This window comes from Polypterus senegalus, chromosome 14 (genome assembly GCF_016835505.1).
Source record: "Polypterus senegalus isolate Bchr_013 chromosome 14, ASM1683550v1, whole genome shotgun sequence".
NCBI lineage: Eukaryota > Metazoa > Chordata > Cladistia > Polypteriformes > Polypteridae > Polypterus > Polypterus senegalus.
In genome coordinates, this window is record NC_053167.1 from 58,965,781 (window position 1) to 58,989,144 (window position 23,364).

A 23,364-nucleotide genomic window follows, 5' to 3' on the forward strand; every position below is an offset into this window, starting at 1 on the left:
ATCACAGCATGAATGAAAACGTTTGGAATTATCTGATGGTTATGTATGTCTGCAATATCAGAGAATGTAGGAAACTCAGTGCCCCTGCTCAGCTGGTAGCTCTGTGATTACCGCTGCCTGTTGCACCCCTCACAGAAGTAGCTCATCCAAACATGGAAAGAATACAGAGCAAGTATAAAGGTAGGTGGAAAGGACTCAATAAATATGGAATGTTTGATGGATTTTCAATTAGTTGGATATACTTTTACGTGTTATGGCAAGTCAAGAGATGCTCCTGGTACTGTTGCATTTGTTAATTGCGGAGAACTCAAATTAAAAGTGTTTTGAATGCTATTTAATGCAGGACAGCTTTCATCTGATATGATCAGGCAGAGAGGTAAAAGCAAGAGAGGGTCCTGAGGCTTATGAAGGAAATGCGAGCACATTACATTTAAAACAGATAAGGTGTCCAGGTTTCCCTGTTACTGCTAGGAAGGGTTGAGTATCCTAATGATTTTTATTTTTAAACTTAGCTACTGTACAATGAGTAATTCTAAACCAACGTCTAAAGAAATGTCTCTTTTTTGGACAGAACAAGCTGGACCTGCTTTATTCAAATGTTAACATCTTCAAATGAACATCTGTACAGGTCCGACCATCTTACTGCCAGCTATATCTCTGTTATTAATTTCAGAAGTCCTCCAGTATCCAAGCCAGAAGCTCTTTGTGTGTTTAGGGGGTTGTTGTTTGTTTTATTATTTATTATTATTTATGTATTTCTCTTTCTCTCTCTCAAGCCTCTGTAAAGTTCTAATTTCTCCTTGGGGACAAATAAAGTACAGCTAATCAAATCTGTTTGGGGCAAGACATCTTAAAATGCTTTTGTGGACAATAGCCATAGGTATTAAGGAGGCAAACTAAACTGACATATGCAACTAACACAAAAGGTGACTTTACAATTGAATGCAAAACCAAAAAAACTGGCTGTATTTGGAGTCAAACATCTCCCTTACAATATTCTCATTCTAAAGTTCTTACTAATCACATCACTATGATATACATATTTCAAATCAACTATCTAATCTGATCAAGAAGTATGCCTTATAACAACAAATATTTAACACATTTCCTCCGATTAAAAAAATTCTTTAATGGGCACCGCATTTGTGTTTTGAAGTTTCCACTTTTGTTCAGCTTGCCAACAATACCCAAGGTGCCTGTAATAATTTTGTTTCTTGTGGTCTCACTGAATGTACAATGTCTATTTTGTTAATATGCGATTAGGGAAAGGTAGAACGAAACGAGAGAAATAAAAAGGATTGCTTAGTGATTTTTGTTTACCTTTGTTGTTTAACTTTACAACATCAAGCCAATTTTTTAAAACATTGACTTGTTCTCGTATAAAGAGTGATTCATCTTCACAGTAAAGTGAAATCTTTAGATGTTTCAGTGGTAAAGCTTTCCCTTTTGTAAAAAATCAATAAGTCAAATCATATCCTACATTGTTTTTTTCTCCCTCGTGGGTTATTCCTCAATCTTCAGAAGTAGCTCATTGGTTTAGTTTAGTATGATGGACAGCCTGATGTCAAGCAGTGCTTGGTAACCTTTTAAAGCTTAACTGGTGAGTATTTTTTGACTTTACTCACTTTGAATTGTCAGCTGAATTTTCTTACAGGCCATCTCTTTCCCATGCTGTGCGTCAGGGCAATAAGGGATTTTATTGTTGTGCTTATTTAATTATTCATAGAAATGCACCAGGAGGAAAAAAAAAACATCCCTCCCAAAAAATTGTTTGTAGCCCCCTGTTAATGATTAAAAAGTACATACAATTATAATATCTGTTTTTTGGGAAATTCACATTTAAATCTTTATGTTTCAGTGTTTGAATATGTTAAATAAAAAATATTTTTTTGCTTTTAAATTGAAAAACAGCAAAATGTGAAGTTAACCATCAAAACAGAGTCAGATAGATTCTTTAGAGCGTAAGCACATGAGCTAATGGATGGGGTGTCTCTTAGTTTCAGAAGCTACAGTACATAGGGAGGGTGAAACAGAGGTTATGGAATCTCTTCAATATTTTACTTTGAACCTCCTCCTAGGCCTTAATTAGACAGATTACCTGTTATGCATGGTCCGGTGTGCAGAACAGTCTTAAACTGGTCTGTCCTCAAGGCAAATGGAAGGGAAAGTCAAAAAGAATTACACGCTACACTAGTAACAGTGAATGTTCTATTAATGGACTTGGTAAAAGTGAAACCTTCCCCGGCTGTGCTCCATTTAATTTTTAACTTGATTGAGTACAAAAGGGTTGGTTAAATATTTAGTGGCCTTATGACTGTCAGTAGTATTTACATGTTTGGTGCCCTCTTCAAAAAAGTACAGTTAGTGAAAATGTATGAATATGCCATATCAACAAAACAGTGAAGATTACTGCTATGCTTAACAATAACAACATTTTGTGAGTTTTTTTTTACTGTCAAACATGGTACTATATTTTATGATTTTTTTTTTAATTTATTAAAAGTTTGCTGATTTACTATACTTGATTGAAAGAAACATTCATTAACCTCTCAAATGTTCACATACTAATATTGTAGCCAAAATCTAGCCAGATACTGGTTAGTCCCTGAATACCTTCTCCTTTTTGTTATAGACAGCCTGACAGTACCACTGTATGCAGTTCACAATTTATTCTCTCACCCTTTATAACGCTGTTTTCACAGTCATATGACCATGGAAAATTCTCATCACCATCCATTTGGATGGCAAAGCTGGTTTAAATCTTTCCACAAACTCATTGATCAGTATGTACTGTATGTATTTATAATATTTTTTTGTAAAAAGCCAAATTTCTCCCTGAGGACAAATAAAGTTATATCTAATCTAATATGAAGCAATACCCAACACCAAAACTGACATATCCCTGCATACACCTTAGATCAAAAGTCCCCTCCTAAACTGTGCATTTCCTCTGCAACCACCGGCATTCACTGAAGTTTCTGATTTGGTAGGGTCTATCCCTCTAGCAGTTTAATAAATGAATCTACTGCAACTATGATAATCAAATTCTATATTTCCATCTTCACTACAGCATCCCACTGCAAGATGGTGAAGACCTCCAAAGAGTTTACAAGAGTATCCTGTGTTGAATGGCTCCCAGCAGCTTTTCAGTGAAACATGGTACCAATCGTTGGATTTTCACTTCATTTTACTGATGAGCAGCCCCTACAAGGTAACACCCTTAATTTGACCTTGCTGGGTGAATAAAAATAAAAAATAAAACAGTTAATCATTTATGTCAGTTGCATTGCTGATGTTATTCTTGGAGCAGTGGGTAGCACTGCTGCCTCGCAGTTAGGAGACCCGGGTTTACTTCCCAGGTCCTCTCTGCGTGGAGTTTGCATGTTCTCCCTGTGTCTGCATGGGGTTTCCTCCTGTTTCCTCCCACAGTCCAAAGACATGCAGGTTAGGTGCATTGGTGATTCTAAATTGTCTCTAGTGTGTGCTTGGTGTGTGGGTGTGTGTGTGTGTGCGCCCTGCGTTGGGTTGGCACCCTGCCTGGGGTTTGTTTCCTGCCTTACACCCTGTGTTGGCTCTGATTGGCTCCAGCAGACCCCCATGACCCTGTAGTTAGAATATAGCGGGTTGGATAATGGATGAATGGATGTTATTCTTGAGTGATAAATGGAGGCCGGAAATTGGATTAAGTAAATCTTTTTTTGTACAGGAGGGTCAGATGCAGGAAGTCAAAAAACAGCACAAAATTAAAAATCTACCACAGTCATTCATTGATGAAACAAGAGAGGCTCCATCATTTAGCCAGATATCAGACATGACAGAAAGAGGACCTCCTGTATACAGGTTGGATTGACTGGCTGTGTTAGTGGTATAAGACAGGTTTGTTCATTCTCTGCCTGCACAATCAGAAAGAAATAAGACACTTGGCACCTGCGAATGAACTGGTCAAATAAGCACATACAATTGAAACAAGTTAACTAACATGTAGTACACTCAGTCATTAAATGAATGACAAGCTAGTTGCCATCAAGTTCACGTATTGACTGCCTGAACAGAAAAAAGGCAGAAACAGAAACACTACAGTCTAAGAAGTTAATAGGCTAGCCAAGCAATAGCCCATGATTCCATCAGTAGATGAGCAACTGGTCAGAAAAAAACAGGTTTTAGGGGGTTCTCAAATGGATATTACAGGTAGAAAATAATGAGTTCCTCCCAGTGCCTTAAAAGATAGCTGGCTGGCTTAAAGAGGATAAAAAACAACTATAGTTTTGAGACACAGAAAGATTTGCTGTGTGTAGACATCTGACACATACTAAGATGCCACCATTATTTTTTTGGTATTTTACATTTACTTTGAAACTTTGGTTACTTCTGCTCTATGATTTATTTGTACATATGCAGCATTCCACATCATGGGGGCAATATATGGAGCGGTGCAGTGATAGCATTTCTGCCTTCCAGTAAGGAGATCAGAGCTCAAGTGCTGGGTCCTTCCTGCATTGAGTTTGGATATTCTTCTTGTTATTGTCTGTGTTTCCTTTTGGGTGATTTGGATTCCTCTACCAGTCCAAAAACATGCAGGATAGGTTCACCCTAGTGTGTGTATGTGGTGTGCCTTTTCACCTCGCAATGGACTGACAACCTGTCCAGGAATTTTTCCTGATTTGTGCCATATACTTGCTGGGATAGGCTCCAGCTTCCCTGTGATCCTGCTCAGGATAAAGTGGGTTTAGAAAATGGATGGAAGGATGATGTTATAATCCCATGTTATTAAAAACAGCTGGTAAGCCCAGTACTTAAGCTAGTACTTTGTTTTATGAAAAACAAAGGCCTTTGCTTTAGAGTGGTTTTTCTTAAATTATGGATTGTGTGATGTCGTGCTAAGTCATGAATCACAATAGTACTGAATGGGAAAGGTTTCCAAATAGCTTATAGTATACCTTGCAATGGGCCACCGTAGTCAAGGGGAAACCTAATGGGATGATGATCTGCAGTGATTCTGCAATGGGGATCCCCTGGATGCAACTCCACAGCAAAAAGACAAAATTGGATTTCAAGAAAAGAAGTTTAAGAACCACTGCTTTAGGGGAAGAAGAAACAAATAACCTCTGTTGTGGATTGTTTTTAGCTTAGGATCTTGAACACTAGACTGAGTAGAACACCCATAATTTTTTTTTGAAAATGATCTATTTACCTGAGTAATGGCCATTTGCCTAGTGGCTGTTTTATCTTGTTTGGTGGCTGCAACCTTTTTATCCATAGTGGTGGTCATCAGCTCACTAGGCTGCCTGTGTTTACTGAATGGTGTTTGTATTTGTTACTTTGTTTCAGTTCACTTCCTGTTCTGACAGTCCTCTTGTGTTTTAGTTGACACACAAAAATTCTAGATGACAGTACCTCTGTCTTTATGAGCAAAAATTTAAATTACGTTCATTCTGTAGCATCATTTTGTCTGTCTTGTTGGCACAGCAACCCAATCCTCAACTTCAGCAACATTCCTTTTGCCTGTTTTAATGCGGAACTGTCAGGCAAATACTGTAAGCCTCCTCTTTGTAGTGTCTTTTGTTTCTGAGCAGACTGCTAATTTAGTCTAGTGGCAGCTTTATTTTCCTTCTGAAAGTTGTCAAATGCCCCATCCATCGTGAGAGGTGGTCATTGCTATTTTCACACATGTCTTCTGCTTAAGATTTGTCAACCTTTTTTGCCTCAGATTTATTACTTTTTTGGTTTATATCCCTGCTTGACTGTGACATAAAGTTCTGGTTCTCATATAATGAATATATATATATATCTATATATATATCTATATATATATATATATATATATATATATATATATATATATATATATATATCTATACTAATAAAAGGCAAAGCCCTCACTCACTCACTCTCACTGACTCACTCACTCTCACTGACTCACTCACTCACTCACTCACTCACTCACTGACTCATCACTAATTCTCCAACTTCCCGTGTGGGTGGAAGGCTGAAATTTGGCAGGTTGATTCCTTACAGCTTCCTTACAAAAGTTGGACAGGTTTTATATCGAAATTCTACGCGTAATGGTCATAACTGGAAGCAGTTTTTCTCCATTTACTGTAATGGAGATGAGCTTCAACGCCGTGGGGCGGAGTTTCGTGTGACATCATCACGCCTCCCACTTAATCACGCAGTACATAGAAAACCAGGAAGACCTCAAAAAGCGCTGAAGAAAACATGCATTATATAATTGAGAAGGCAGCGAAACAATAAGAAGCGAGTTCTGCTACTTCGGAAACAAAGCACGATGTAAACCTACACTTTAAATTAAGTTCATAGACAGGCTGCCACTGGCGTTTGTAATTTAGTGCCTGCCCATATAAGGCCATCCGTCAGCGGCAATCCAATAGCAAACTGCCACGGGTAAATATTCACGGGTGAAGGACTGTGCTTATGGAGAGGAAGATGAGATGGTCAGGGTGGTGTTTGACACAAACTCAGCGAAACTGCCAGAGAAAGTTTTAAGTGCCAGGACTAAGGTAACATTAAATACAGCTATGGACATAGCACGAGATGGCACCAGCACAGCTGGGAACCTTCGATGCAAGTACACCGAGTGGCTCACGTGAACTGATGCAGTGCACAGATAAAAGCAACAGTTCCAAAGAGCGCTGAACAAAAACCGAATTACACAATTGAAAAGGCAGCAAAAAATATGAAGCGTCTGATAAGCATATTCATAAATGCAGCTACTGTGGAAACAAAGCACACGGTGGAAAAAGTCAATGTCCCGCTAAAGGAAGACAGTGTAAAAAAAACCTGTGCATGCAGTTTGTCACATCACAGATAAAAAGGAAGACGAGCTGTTTATTGATGCAGTAAGGAACTAATCGATGAATGAAACCTCTTATCTTTACAACGATTGACAAACACGGAATGTAACTTGAACACATCGTACAAATACGAGCCTGATTGAAAGAAATAATGATAATCAAATCCTTGATGACAGCAACATTCAATAACACTCACAAAACAATTACTGTATATTGACAATCATGTTACGTTATTTTTAAAATGTTCCCTTTTCTTTTTCATAACTTCTACTTCTCCACTGCGATACACGGGTATATATATAAATGTATATCTATAGCCCGATCTACAATACATACTTTAGCATAGACAAGCGGTGGCGCAATTGTAGAGTCTTCGCCTCTAACGCCGACATTCGAGGTTCGATTCCTGAGAGGGGATGTACTGACTATGTACGCGCTACCGATTCATTTTACCTTCCTATCTCCTTGGTTTGGGACGTATGAAAAAATATTAGGTTAACGCAGAATCATGTTACGTTATTTTTAAAATTTTCCCTTTCTTAGCACAAGCACAGTTGAGAAGCTTCGATGCATGTACTCACGCATTTAATCACACTTTCAATTCCAAGCAAACGGGAACTTTTGTCAATGCATGATTTCCTGGTACATCCATTACACTGATGCACACATCACAGCTACAAAAATGTTAGAGTCGGAATAAAGCGCTTCCTACGACTGATCATTTCGACTACCCGAGCGAAGCCTTGATAAAAGCATGGTTTTGTGCACACTGAAAAGCAAGCAAAATTAGATGCATTACAGAAAGCGGACTTTGTGGCTCTTACTGGGGATCATTGGACTTCCGTGACCGTTAGTAATTCTAAATACATCTAATTACAAAATGTTCAATGATCACACTGTTTTAGCCTAATGTACAAAATAATTTTGGCTAATGTTACTCAGAGTTTAAAGAGTAAGCTGGTCAAATTACCTTTTATGTTTCTGACTTATTTTTTTAAGAAGAAAACTGCACTTTATGTTGAAATTTTGGTTATTATTATTTAAAGACAATACTATTCTGAAAATGTACTTAAAGTACTTAAACTACCACTTTATTTTTAAGTCTGCCCAATTTTAACCAGGGATGATATTTTTGTTTCTGTTTTGAATTCAAATGCAGTTTAAAAGCTTTTTTCAGAAATTAAAACAGCTTCAGTTTACAATATTCATGTCCATGTCTATTATTTGATTCTGTCGCCCACTAAAACCGTTTTAAATAAAAAAAAAACATTTGCGATTTGGGGCAAATTTACGTCGATTACATACGATTAATCAAGATTAATTCTTACACAGCCTCTAATTAATTGGATTAATTTTTTAATCGAGTCCCCCCTAATATATATATGTAGATATATATATGTAGATTTGTATATATATGTGTATATACAGTATATATGTAGATATGTATATGTTGTATATACAGTATGTATATATGTGTGTGTGTGTATATATATATATATATATATATATATATATATATATGCCAGCAACACTCATGACAATTACAAAACAATTACATTGTCAATCATGTTACGTTATTATTAAAATGTTTCCTTTTCTTTTTACTTCTCGCTGCCAATCGCTATTTTGCTATTTATATATATATATATATATATATATATATATATATATATATATATAAATATATAGATATGACAACAACACTCATATCAATGACAAAACAATTACATTAACAATCATCTTACGTTATTTTTAAAATGTTTGCTTTTCTTTTCATAACTTCTTTAACACACTACTTCTCCGCTGCGAAGCGCGGGTATTCTGCTAGTATATATATATATATATATATATATGGTTTGTTTTCTGATTTTGTCCGGCACTTAGGTACATGACTTCTGCCACTCATATACAGTTGTGCTTGAAAGTTTGTGACTCTTTAGAATTTCTGTATTTCTGCATAAATATGACCTAAAACATCATCAGATTTTTCACTCAAGTCCTAAAAGTAGGTAAAGAGAAACCAGTTAAACAAATGAGACAAAAATATTATACTTGGTCATTTATTTATTGAGAAAAATTATCGAATATTACATATTTGTGAGTGGCAAAAGTACGTGAACCTCTAGGATTAGCAGTTAGTTTGAAGGTGAAATTAGAGTCAGGTGTTTTCAATCAATGGGATGACAATCAGGTGTGAGTGGGCACCCTGTGTTATTTAAAGAACAGGGATCTATCAAAGTCTGCTCTTCACAACACATGTTTGTGGAAGTGTATCATGGCATGAACAAAGGAGATTTCTGAGGACCTCAGAAAAAGAGTTGTTGATGCTCATCAGGCTGGAAAAGGTTACAAAACCATCTCTAAAGAGTTTGGACTCCATCAATCCACAGTCAGACAGACTGTGTACAAATTGAGGAAATTCAAGACCATTGTTACCCTCCCCAGGAGTGGTCGACCACAAAGATCACTCCATGAGCAGGGCGTGTAATAGTCGGTGAGGTCACAAAGGACCCCAGGGTAACTTCTAAGCGACTGAAAACCTCTGTCACATTGGCTAATGTTCATGTTCATGAGTCCACCATCAGGAGAACACTGAACAACAAAGGTGTGCATGGCAGGGTTGCAAGGAGAAAGTCACTGCTCTCCAAAAAAAACATTGCTGCTCGTCTGCAGTTTGCTAAAGATCACGTGGACAAACCAGAAGACTATTGGAAGAATATTTTGTGGACGCATGAGACCAAAATAGAACTTTCTGGCTTAAATGAAAAGCATTATGTTTGGAGAAAGGAAAACACTGCATTCCAGAAGTGTAATATATGTAATATTCGATCATTTTCCTCAATAAATAAATGACCAAGCATAATATTTTTGTCTCATTTGTTTAACTGGTTTCTCTTTATCTACTTTTCGGACTTGAGTGAAAATCTGATGATGTTTTAGGTCATATTTATGCAGAAATATAGAAAATTTTAAAGGGTTCACAAACTTTCAAGCACAACTGTATAATGTCAATTATTCAATAGGCATAAAAGAAAATGAGCTATATTTTTTGTTATTTTTGTTCACCTAGCCAGACTGTGACATGGCTTTTTCTTTAAATGCTGAATTACACACCTACAGAAGTAAAAATATATTTTTGCTGCATTAAAGTGAGCATGTCTTGCAGAACTATCCTCAGTCTTAATTATGGTTTAACTTGTTTAATTTTTCAGTTACTACCCTTAGCTCTTCAGCATTTCACTCATTTCTGATTTTTTTTTTCTCAATTCATTTTCTTACCAGAGCCTTTTCAGGTTATTTTATTTTATTTTCATTCCACCATATAGATGAAATATAAACTGACCTATAAGTGACCCAGTATTATTGCAGATCTATTTTAAAACTCTACTAGAGCCTAAATTGCAAGCAGCACTGTCAACAGTGCATTGCGTGATAGTTCAGTCTTGCCTCTGTATTCTGTGGGGTCATAACGTTTCCCATTGATTTTCATCTGTGCATAACAGAGATGGCATTTCAGCTTACTAAAAGGGAGTTTGGATTGCAAAACTCCAAAGTGCTAACCACTATTGTCTGTTGTCTACTAGAAAAACTCACATGCAAGTACCAATATATTTCGCTATTACAAAAAAAAATCCATACAGAAAAAATGTAAGATGTTTATATCACAATGAAAAATAACAACAAAAAAAAAACTCACAAAAAACAAATGGCTTTTTCCTGAGTAAATGGAGCTTGGCCAAGGCAGCATCTGGCAGACTGTAGGAACTAACTCTGGATGGGATGCCGGTCAACAGCATTGTTCTTGCTTACACCTCTTTGAGTTATCAGTTGACTCGAGCAAAGAATGAATGAAACGAAAATGTTAGCTTAGCTTAAGCTGACATGATTTGTAAAGCTAAATCCTTTAATGCCTCTGTTTGAGGGTTTCATTTTAGGAGTATGGTTCACTGAGTCACTGTATGTTTACAACTACATGTCTCAATATAGTATTAGTTTATAGGAATAAATGTAATAATGAACCTTAATTACTTGTCAGCACTCTAACTTAAATTCTAGTGATAGTGTGGAATTCATAGCAAGCAAGCAACCTTATCTGACATGCTGTCTTTTTATAGCAAATGCCATCCCAAGGCGCTGTATAAGTAAAGATACATAGTACAACTGTCACGTGTATTGTTAACAGATGGAGCACAGGCCATTTACATGACTGTCACACAAGAGGTTGAAGATGGAAACAAAACTCGCAGGCTTGAAGGTTAGACACCCTTTTCCCTTAGCCACTATGCCACACTGCCTGCAAAAGTGGCACAGTTTAAGATGAACAATGCCTGAAAGGCACTGCTGAGTTTCAAACTCCAGATATCCTGTTTACAAGACACACACTCTTCCCTAATAATAAGCTTTTTCATATAATGGGAAAAAAAATGATTCTTAAATTATCAAGGAAACAGAACCTACATGTTTGTGCTTTTGGTATGAGTGCAACTCATTTAACTATTAGTCACTTTATTCTAAAATGTGGATGTACATCTTTATTGAAATTACACTTTCTTTTTAACTGAAAAGCATTTCTCTGTCTCCTACAATATGGATGCCATATCCATTTAAAGATCTAAATAGACAAGAGTGGCTCCTATGCTATTATACAAGAAAGAATCCTTTTTTAGTATACAAGTGTTGAGTTCAGAGAATTTCCAAGATACACACACGCATCTTTGTTCTCATGTGTGTCTCTTTACACTACAAAGGAAAAAATTGATTGGATAGATAGGATTCAGAATTATATTAAAGCAGCCTAAGTTGCTGGATAGTTAGCTGTTTGTGTGTATACATTGCCTATATTATCACATATGATATAAAGAATAAAATTTTGACAAGATATCATGCTTTCAATAAAACAAGGTCACCCAGCTGGCTAAAATGCTTTGCAGTCATTAGATGAATTTCATGGTGGCAGTCTGCAATTGCAGGGAGATTTTTATTCCAGGGTTTATGCCAACTCAATTCACTTAAAACACAATTCTCCTCTGAACCATTTTTTCAGCTAGAATAGCTTTGACTGTAACAAGTGATGCACGAAACTATGTGATTTCTCATTGAGCCTCACTGGTTCATGGTCATGTCAAGACAAGAACTCCTGTTTGTACTGGGAGTATCATCTATTAAAGGAGTAAAACTTTCCTATAAGTGGCATAATAGACTGCAAAAAAAACTATAGCATGTTAGCTATATGCTCAACAGGTTTTTCTATGTTTATTCTATCACAAAAATGTTACGGCTTGATGAAACAATACATGACAGCATGAACAATACCAGTGTCTAGCCACCTTAAAATATGTAGTTAAACTATACTACAGTTAGTTTTATGTACATTTTACTTTTAGCGTTTATGATAACAGATACAGGCTGTATGCTACTTGTTACTCTACATGTATTTATTCTTCTGCCATATGCTTCAAAAGAATGACTGGAGATCTTTGCACTAAGGAATGCATGCAAGTGCTGTCATCTCAACTTTACTGATAGACAAGTCCTGCTTTATAATGTCAAGGCCTACCTCACTGTCTAGCCATCTGCTAGCATAGCCCCAGTGAACAGAGTTTTGCATTTTATTGTTCTGTTCTTTGGTTAATGCAACACCTACTGTATGAAAGGTATTCACTTCCTTGGTAGTTTTCACATTTGAGTATTATAAAACACTGAATCACAGTGGATTTAATTTATCTTTTTTGACGGTAATCATCAGGAATAGATTCTTTAACATGAAATCAGTTACTTTGTGCTTCATATTTGTAATTAATTGCATTAGTACTCACACCCTTTAATATTACACACCTAAATCATCACTGGTGTAACCAGTTGGTTTTAGAAACCATAATTAGTTTAATGGAGATTACCTGGCTGTATGCATTACTATGCTTCACATGAATTAAATGCGGCACTTCTTCATGGTGATCTGTCCATCATATGTGGGTATGCAAATCTCCGTGAGAGAAGCTGCACTTATACTGGTTTCTTTGCTCTCTTCCTTCATTGAACTAAAACTGCAAATGATTTTCCTGGTCCAGATCTCAGCTTTGAAACTTTAATTCCACTGATGCTTGCACAGTTATACTATATCTGGAATTAGAGGCAACTCAATCTGACACATTTTTACTCAGCACCATGAGCTCCATGTTTCACCAGCAATGCCATTGGAGCTTAGCAGATACAAAAGTGGTAGTGGAGCTGCAAAAGTAGCAGTGTTGCATATGGTTTACTTCTTGTACTGATGATTCAAATAGCATTACAGAGACTGTGGTGGACAGCTGGTTCCCTTACCTGGGATTGACACCGCTATAGTGGAAGGACTGGGGAAGGGAGCATATTCGGGGCATTACCTCCCCGGAGTGATAGATGGCAGCCCCCCTGGGTTGCAGTGGTGCCTCAGACTCCCATGGGGAGCAGCCCTGCTGGGTTCTGTGGGTGCCATCAGATGGCGCTGCAGGAACAGCTGAGCCCTTTGGTGCAGCACTTCCAACACCCCCAGAAATGCTGCCAGAAGAAGATCACGAGACACCTGGAGCACTTACGGGTGCCCTATGAAAGGAGCCAGCTGCCACTACTCAAAAGCAAGAGTTGGGAGGTGGAGGACAAAACTTGACAGGAGGAGTGTTGGCAAACTGAGAGAGAGAGAGGAAAGAAAAAGAAAGAAGTGTGTTTTTGCTGTGTTTATGCTTTAACTGTGATGTGCAGGTGGGAAACAAGGGAAGGCATTTCCCACAGGAAAAAAAAAGAAAGTTTGTGCTGAACTTGTGTTCTGTGTCTGTCTGTGTTGGGTTTGGGTGGCAGGAGTGCCCTCTGCAGGGCACAAGGCAAATAAAATGTTAGGTTTTATCATAAAAACTGTTATATATCAATCAAGGAATATTTTGCTCAGACTATATAGTGCACTAATAAGACCACAACTGGAGTACTCTGTGCAGTTCTGGTAACAACGCTACAAAAACAAAAAACATAGCAGCACTTGAAGCTGTGCGGGGGAGACAAACCAGCTGCCCCCAGGACTTAAGGATATGTTGTACTCCTATAGACTCAGAGAATGAAATCTGTTTAGTCTTGTGCAGAGGAGATGGCGTGGAGACCTAATCTAGCTGTTTAGAGTTCTCAAAAGCATGGATAAAGCAGATGCAGTCGAATTTTTTAAACTTAACAGTGAATCAAATACTTGAGGACACTAGTCGAAATTATACAGGAGTTTACGACTGCTTATAGGACTGAAGACAGAAAGCTCTTCAATTGTGGGAATCTGGAATACATTATAGAAACATGTAGTTGAATGTAAAACCTTGAAAACTGTGCTGTGCTGTATCTGGATGAGATATTGAGATAGCTTAGCTATTAGCTGAATGGTCTCCTCTTGCTTGTCAAATGTCTTTTGTTTTTGTCATCCCACTGCTGACACCAGTGCAGCACTAGCACTGAGTACCAATGGATTCTCACTCATTATATTGTTTTTTTAGGTAGCTCACAGTCTTTAGAAAGACTGCTCACTGTTGTCACACTAGCTGGAAATCATATTGTGGCTTTGGCAGTCTTGTCATTTTTAAAGGCTCTGAAGCTGTTCATTTGCATGATAGATTGCCAGTTCATACTGTTGGTAACTCAGGCCGGCCAAGGCTGATGCATCTTGACAGTGGTTTTAGAATATTTTTAACTTGTTGTATCTGAACAGATTGCATTTATTGTTTGGTATTTGTTACAGTACACTTAGCATGCAATTGCAAGCAAATTATCAAGTTTTCTGTGCTGCAGTAGTAAAATGACTGAATATCAACAATATATGTAATTGCTGCAATGTAAAATATATTACTAATTACCTTCATCACATCCATTCATGCAATACATTTTTTACCTAGGTGAATTTGAATTCAGATTACCTTTGATGTCCAGATTTAATAGGCAGCATTACAGATGGCCATTTAATACTCTTTTATCATTATCATTTAAACATGTTTTTGCATCTTAAGTAAAATATTGGATGAAGATGACAGAATGTTTTATTAAGGCACAAAGGCTGTAAATGCAGATGTAGCCCTTGGTTAACGGCCAAAATGATCAGGCAATCTTCCCTGTGTGAGCAGTGAGTTAGTCGTTGGATAAATACACAGACATGATCATACTGTGCCAATTTAGTTATACTTTCAAATGTGACACATTTTTTGGACTTATCTGTGATACATGTGTGAATGTTGAGAAATCAGGCAAAGTGAATGTTGAGCTGGGATTGCTCAAGTGATACAAATTGTCAGTGTTAATTATTGTGCCACCATTCTATATACTATAGCACTTGCAGCAGGGTCAAAATGGGTCATTACTGACATCTCTTACAGGATTATTAACACAGAGTTTTTCTACATAAACTATACATTACTTTATTTACATATGCAAGATCAATATAGCTATCTATATTTATATACATAAACATGAACTAGTGAACTCTTGTGCTCTACTCTATAGTGTAATAGCAAGATAGTACCCTCAACCGTGCTACAAACAGTAGTGGGCAGTTTGGTACTTAATGATGAAGTTGTCTTTAAGCAGGTTGAAAACTCAGCAATCCTGGCAATACCTTATTAACACTCCTGGCAAGACCAGGAGTCTCCTTTATGAAGCACAGAAGACATCAGGCCTTCTATGTTTCCTTATATCTGTGCGTCATGGGAAAAACAGCCCGTAAAGTACCAAATTTTCTGGAAGGTTGTGCCTGGACACACATTTTCTGATATTGGGTCTCCAGCAGAACCTGTGCAATGTGAAGACATACATATATGTTTCTTTATGTGTGATGCACTATGGGCAATGTCTGTATCCTCACAAATATGCATTGTGCGTGAAGGTTCAAAGGAGCAAACTCCCTAAATGGTAGTCCAAAACAGGTCCCCATGTCTACTGAAAAATGTCTTGGATTCTTCAGTTTACCAAACAATCTTTGTTTGGATGATGGGGAGTGCATCCACAGATTCCATAGTAGCTTAGGGTCTGGTAAATGTGTGGATAGTTTTTGGTTTCCATCTGTCTGGTATGAAAAATTTCAGTTGGAGTTCCTAAACAACTTGTAAATGTCCTGGTGACACCGCACAGTGCTCTAGTTGTAAGGATAGGTGCTAACCCATTTGTCCCTGGTGAATGCCTTCCAGAAGAGGTTGAAAGAAGGAGGGCGTGGAGTTTCCTGCAGTCCTCTTGGCAAAGGCTTTTACAGCCCTGTGGATGCAGTTTCAGCCAAGAAAGGCACACAGCATGCTGAGGATGTCTCACCTTTGTTGCATTCTTGGTATATGGCTGCTCAGTTTCCTAATTCTATCCTGCAGACCCAGGAAAGGCAAGACTGTGCTTTCCACTGCAGACTGCAGTGAATTGGGGCACCAAAGCCATGTAGTGCAGAATGGGAAGAATCTCATTGAGCAATATTGCCATCAACAGTGAAGTCTCTCGTTAATCTTTTATTCTATGATTTTACGGCTGTGTATCAAATGCATATGACCTTGATGGTCTGCCCAGTCACGGGAATGGTGATGACAGATGCCACTGCCTGGAAACCATTGCTTCTGGCTTTCTGCAATTGACTTTCCCCCATAAATATCATCCTTTTAAAGTAAGCATTTGGCCTCACATCTGTTTGGTCCCAGTGTTGTGATCCCTTTAATCTTTGTACTCTGCTTGATGTCCCTAACACAACGAGGAAAAAGAAAAGATAAGAAGCAGCCTTGTCTGTCCCTAAAAAGAACAGGGAAATGATCAGCTTTTCAACCATGATGACATAACAGTACTTTTAAGGCATTAACAAATGGAGTGTCTCTCCCACTCTAGCTTCTGCAGATTCCTTTTCTTGAGCTTGTGAGGCACAAAATTAAATCCTTTCACCTTGTTCACCTTGAAAAGAGCTACAAGAATGTGGCAGTCTTTGATGTATTGGACCGAGTTCCAAAAGAGAGCAAGACTGTCTGTGACCCTGCATCTTATCAGTGTGATTAACAGTTTTGGTGATATTTTTTAGGAACCTGTCATCTGAATCTTTTTTTGATGGCCTTCTGGAAATATAGGTAGCTGTAGTAGTCTTGAGCAATGTTTATCACCTCCTCCTTAACTATCCTGATAATGCCAGTGTATTCTCAGAGCTCCATCAGGAATGTATGGCTAGAGTAGAGCTTCTTTAAAAAGTAGTTGCACTTTGTACTTCTCACTACAGGTTTATCTTTTGGGACAGACAACTGCAGTTAGGATTCCACCTCAAAATGCCCTTTTAAGCGCTCTTTGGCCTCCTTCTGGTCATGTATTATGAGGCAGCCACATCGGTGAAAGTCCTACAGAGACTACAGATCTCTTGCAGACTCCCTCGGCTGCTTGTTGTCTGACTGTCATCTGTGGAGGCTGACTATTCTTTGTGTAATTATTATATTTCATTCTACATTGGTATATACATATATAAATCTGTTAGTTACTGATGAGGTCCTTCTCTGCAATGTGGCATAATTAATCTCCTAAATGGGATGTCATGTCCAAGGATTTCTGAAAAGTGGATGGTTGTGTGTTTGAGAAGATGCAGGGGACTACTGAATGCTTCCTCTGTTTTATTGCTCAAGTAGTTGAAAATGAATTCACTCCGTAAATGTGCAGTTCCATTAGGGGCTCCAAATGATCTTGTAAGGAGTGCTTACATTTTCATTTTCTTCAGCAGTCCGGATGTGTCATCCATATCTGCAAATGCTCGTCAGCTAAGCCTATCCTCTTCTGTGGGGAAGAAAATGATTCCCTGGCATACTAACCAACAGATACAATGACTGAGCATTAATATTCATTCCATAGGGACGTGACCCTCAGTAGCCTATGGAGGCACAGAAATTGCCTATAGTGCATCACACAGGAAGAAAAACCTTGTGACGATGCGGGTTTGCTGCATGCTCCCATCTTCCGTCCAGGAGCCCTTGAACCCGTCACCGTTGGTAATGTCACCGATGAGCACGGCAGTAAGGCACAACATAGCAAGGGGATGGTGTAAAAGTGCAAAGTGCTTTTATTAAAATCAAATCAAAACAACAGTGTCCAAATAAATAGTGCAGTGTTTCTCAAAGTCATTAAATAAATAATCCATAAAAACAGGAGTGAAGTGGAGGTTAAAATCCAATAAATAGAAAAAAACAATCATTTAAAATGAGGTTAAAACAATGCAGGAAGCAGACTCTTAAAAACAAGCCTGTGTCTTCTTTAATCTGCCAGCTCCCCTGCTTCTCAACAGGGGAGTCGCCCTTCCTGCAACTAACCTTACTACAGTCCGGTTCCACTGGTCTGGAGACCTCCCGATTCCTGGCTTTGGTTGCACACTCCCCAGACCGAGACTTGGCTTCCCTGGCGACCAGGACAACCACGTCAGGGAATTCACCGCCTAAGCCTCCCGACTCCCACTGCCTTCTCGGCCTTACGCGGCCAGCCGTCCTTCATCACCGGTCACTCCAGCTCCTTGTTCGCTCAGCTGGAGTGACCACTTCCTTCTGCCCCACCAAGTGTCAGCCAAACACCCTACTTTGGGGCTCACCTTCCAGCTGCCTACCTGTGAGCCTTCGCTTGCTCACTCACCCCGGCTCTCTCTACACTGCTTCCTGCCTCACTCTGCAACCTCCGTCTTTCTTTTCTTTTTCTCCCCCTCTAGCCACCTCGTGCGTCTATTTATGAAGAGGATGTGGCAGCCATAGCATTCAGCAGCTCCTGGGAACAATTACGGATGTGGACCGTTTCTCACATCTGCACTTAGGTGAGAAACGCCCACATCACGAACTCCTCAGGAACCACTTCAGCCACACAACCACCACGCCCCCTCGTTAAGCCGCGAGTGCGGTGATTATTTATTTAAAATTGGCCTCTTGATGTGAGCTGTGAACCTGTATCGTCACACACCTCTGCACATGCAATATTGGATGTTTTGGAACAAGAACTGAGAGACTGCATGCCCAGGAACAGCCTTTCATATCATGTAATATTTTATTTACTGTTTCATGGAAACTACACATACAAGGCAACCCTAGAGGCTTTACACCTCATGTGCTAAGTAAAAAGCACCCTGTCATGCCTTGTGCAAAGAAAGACCATGTTCATCCAGGACTGCTTCAGGTTCATCCAGAGTCTTGTTAGAGATCACTCCATCTTGGACAACCTTGTGGATGAGGAGTACTAAAACACCTCTCTTTCCCTTAAGGTATCAATAACATTTTGGGTCCTCACTCAACCCATCCCACCATTACTCACTCAACTGCAGCTTTCTTGTATGCATATTCAAAATATCTAGTGCACAGTGCTGCGTTGCATGTGTTGTATGTGTACTGTGATAAATTGTGCTACAATGCTGTGCACAAGATTTGATTGTTTAATGTATACTTTTATATTGTGTGTATTTAAATAAAACATTTTTAAGACTAATATTTTGGAAAGAACATGACACCCTAGGGTTAGCAAAATCACAAAAGGAGTGTTAACATTAGGACAATGCACACGCATTGTGCTACTCTCAATCTAAGGGGCAACTGCTGTCCTGTCCCCTTAAGATGGTTCATTTTCCTGGTTATTGCTCTGGCATCTTGGGAAACAGTTCTTTCTGCTTTCAGCTTCTGAAAAGTTCTAGATGCCATTACTAGAGTATACTCTATGTGAAAACAGGGAAAGAATCTTAAAATATAATTTTAAATCAGGCAACCAGGACCGATGCTCGTTGACATTTCAAACAAAAATAGAAATCATATGTGAGAGGAAGCTGGAGCCACTTGAAGAAATCCTTGTGAATGAGAGAGATTCTGTGTAGCAGTAAACAGGGCTTCACAACCAGGCTTTCTGTTTCAGTAAAGGTAACACCAAATAGTACCTAAAGTATTCTTGCTGCTTTTCTATTTACATTATAGTTTCTCAAGGCCTTGAAGTCAATTTCACTTGATAAGGTTATTTCTGAAGATTATCCTGACATCCACAAAATGAAACTGTATCATTTTTCCATAGCTGTTGCTGTGACATGGGCACAAGGAAAAGTCTTTGTAAGCTAAATTGAAACTGCAAATGATTTTTGTATGAAAACCTGTTTGCTAATTCTATACTGTAAATTAATGTTATGCATCTCTCAATAATAAGGAATAAGTACTGTACTAATGTTTTTTACTTCTTAATTCATGAAGATTTTTGCATCATTAACACTTTCTGTCATGTTTCTCATTATTTTCACTTTAATTTGTCAATTATCACCTTTTGTTTCTAACTAATGTTGGACTTTCTTAAATCCAAATCTAATGACCTTTATTTTATGGGGAGGAAAACCAAGTAATTTGGAGGCCTTAAAATCAGAATCACTGGTTTGGCTAAATATAATCAAAAGACAGCTGTTAATGGCTGTTTTGTACAGTTAAATTATAGATTAAATAAAAACATATATCAGTCAAGTGTTTATGCAGCTCTGTGTGTTTGAAAAGTGTTTCTAGTGCTGTCAGGTTTAGTAGCAAAACTCTTATACTTTACAGCACAGTTCAAATTTCCATCTCTGACATTTCACTATAGTCTGTACACATGACAATACTACTACTACTACTTCTATTATCATTACAAGTGATGAGAGAACCACACCGAGTTTGCTTTGCTGTGAGTTTGGTAAAATTCCAAACTGTTCAGGAACTTCACCGAAACGCACTGAAGTCACAGAGAAAGGAGGAAATTAAACTAGTTTTAAGTGGATTATAATGGTGCAATGTTTTTTTAAGTATCCTATGCTGGAGAAATTATCATGGCCAAAAATGTGATCTGTGATGTGAAACAGCAGTGCTCAACCCTGCTCAAACAGCAAAAAACACATAAGGAATGAATACCACAAACTAAATACAACAAATGGCCACATACTAGCATGTAAATAAAATATAAATCATTGCACACATAGAGTTCCAACCTTGGGGCACACATTGACCATGCCACGAAGTAGCAGCTTGGATCTGGTTTGTTCTACAGTTTGAAGTTTGGCCCCCAGCTAGGCTTTTCTTTGTTTTGCTTCACATGTATCTGTGTGTGGTAAAGTGAGGTCCGCAGCTGGTTGGTGTCTTTTAAATAAGTAATTCTAATTGCCGTACTCACACTGGGTGGGGGCGTGGTGGTGTGACGAGAGTTGTTCCTGTGTCGATCCGGGAATGGATGACCCGGCACATAGTGCACAGGTGTAGGACCTCCTGTGACCAATATTGGCTGCTGGAGCTGCTGATTGCCACAGCTGTATCAGAAAAGGGAGGTTAAAGGAAGAAGAGACTGGACGGAGAGCCAGAGTGTGAGTGATTAGGTGATTTGAGAGAGAGGGAACAGGCAGCCGTGAAGTTGGGGAGGGGAGTGGAGTGTGAGGTTGACTCCCACGAGCTGAAGGAGTAATCACTGTGGCTAAGCAACTCAGGGAGCCACAGTGATGCATGTTGAATGGGATGACTCACTTTGTAAGTCTGGGAAGGCAGTGGGGGTCGACAAGCCTCTGACTGGGAACCCTTATGTGAGCGTCATGTCTTTGGGGTCCCAAGCCTAGGTCCGGAGTGGGAGCCTTGTTGTAGCCATGGGATGGCAGGGACTTGGACCTGTGTTAGGTCAGCTGTTTCTTTCGGTAGGACAAATCCTGTGCTGTGAGGCTCTGTATGGAATGAGCAGAAGAGACAACAATATTGAAGGGACACATCAGGAATTGTTTTTTTAAAGACAGTTTTCTGCCTGTGTTTTATCTTTATTGTAACAGATATTCTAATTTTTGGGTTTTAACCTCCACATCACTGTCAGTTTTGTGGATTATTTATTTATTGAACATTGCACTTTACTGAACACTGTTCTGATTTCAGGATTGTTTTACTAAAAGCACTTTTGTACTTTGGCACCTACCCCTTTCAATGCGTGAGTGTCCCCCTCGGAATCATTATTAGCAGTGGTGGGTTCATGAGACTCCCAGAGTTAGCCAGTAATGTGGAGCCGAGCAGCACCGTCACACTGTGCAGATGTTTTCTTCTATCACAAAGAAAAAAATGGCATGTAAATAGTACCAAATCTTTTGTTGTTATTCTTTCACAGAGTCTTTTGTGTTTTCCGAGAAGTGGAGTGGAGGGGGAGGGCTCTTTTAAGGTTTGTTACAGCTGTGACATATCAATCAATCAATCAACATTTATTTATATAGCACATATTCATACAAAAAAAATGTAGCTCAAAGTGCTTTACAAAATGAATAGAAAAATAGAAGACACAATAAAAAATAAACATAAGTCAACATTAATTAACATAGAATAAGAGTAAGGTCCAATGACCAGGGTGGACAGAAAATATGGCTAATTATGCATACTAGCATACAGGGATCAGTGTTATATATCTGGTGGAAGTACTCTTAATATTGTCATTATGGTCAGCTAATGTTCCCCTCTAATTAAATTTTTCTTAAATGCACGCATGGTGGAAATGTAGCTAGAGTAACCTTCAGGCACTGTTCAAGCAGAGTAGCAGCAATCTTACCATACGTATGTGTGAAAGTTCTGCACATGGCTAATACAGGTCTGAGGTGTCACACTGGCCTAACAAAGCATCATGGGGAAAAATAATGTTAGGCTAAGCATGACTGTACAGTAAATGTATAGGAAAATATTCAGCAAACAAGGTCACCAGTGAACACAGTACGTACAGTATATTCACTGTGAAAAATGTTTTGGCGATTTTCACTGATGAACACTAATTTTTACTACTGCTATTATTGTTATTGCTATTACTACTACTTCTACTACTTCTTACTGGATGATTTTGGGCACATAACAAAACCTCCCTGTGGTCCAACTGTAAGAAATACATAAAAATATATTACAGGTATGTAATTGTAAATCACCTTGGCATGGCCTTTATCTATAGAAGAGAAAAAATAATGCTTGAATGTTAAGCAAATAAAATAAATCATGCAGCTTTTATAGATGTGTGTAAAGCAGACAAGCAAAATAGCTGATTTTAGGGTAGGCAATGAATATGCTCATTCAAAGAAATCAGGCATTTCAGCTTCATGCTTTATAAAAAGCATTCATTCAGGCATGACATTTGTAAGGTACAACTGCATCTTTTATTTAGTGATCAACTGATGTTTATTTTATGTATTGCCTTCCATGATGAAAAGTATTGCAAAGCAAAGGCAAAACAGTAACCAACCAACTTACCCTTTATGTCATTAGGATGTTGGGGAGAAGCCAAAAGATGCCAGAAGGTCTCTTCCAGCTGAAGATGTCTTTGAAACAATGGACTTAGACAAAACAAAACTGCCCCTTCCTTTTTTTTTCGGTTTTAACATTTCATTGGAGTTATGTGAGCAGAAGGTACAGTTCATATACCTGCTTCTGACCTTTCTGGACTAATGTGACAGTTGGGAACATCAAGTTTCCTTTGTTGTGGGTGTTTGGCACAAAACACTATTGGTATCTTTCTGAAAAGAGATCCGGACAAACACAGTGAAATTTGAACTTCTCATTTTCTGTTTTTCTTACATGTTTTAAACATGTAG

At 38.4% G+C, this 23,364-nt stretch overlaps 1 long non-coding RNA gene across 1 annotated transcript in view; it reads left to right on the plus strand.

Annotated features, from left to right (window-relative positions):
* The first annotated feature begins 3,105 nt into the window (after window positions 1-3,105).
* The window catches only part of LOC120515205, a 101,609-nt gene continuing 81,350 nt past the window's right edge, over window positions 3,106-23,364 (plus strand). The window contains exon 1 of the long non-coding RNA XR_005630616.1: window positions 3,106-3,211. This is a non-coding gene — a long non-coding RNA (uncharacterized LOC120515205). The remainder of the gene's footprint in view (window positions 3,212-23,364) is intronic.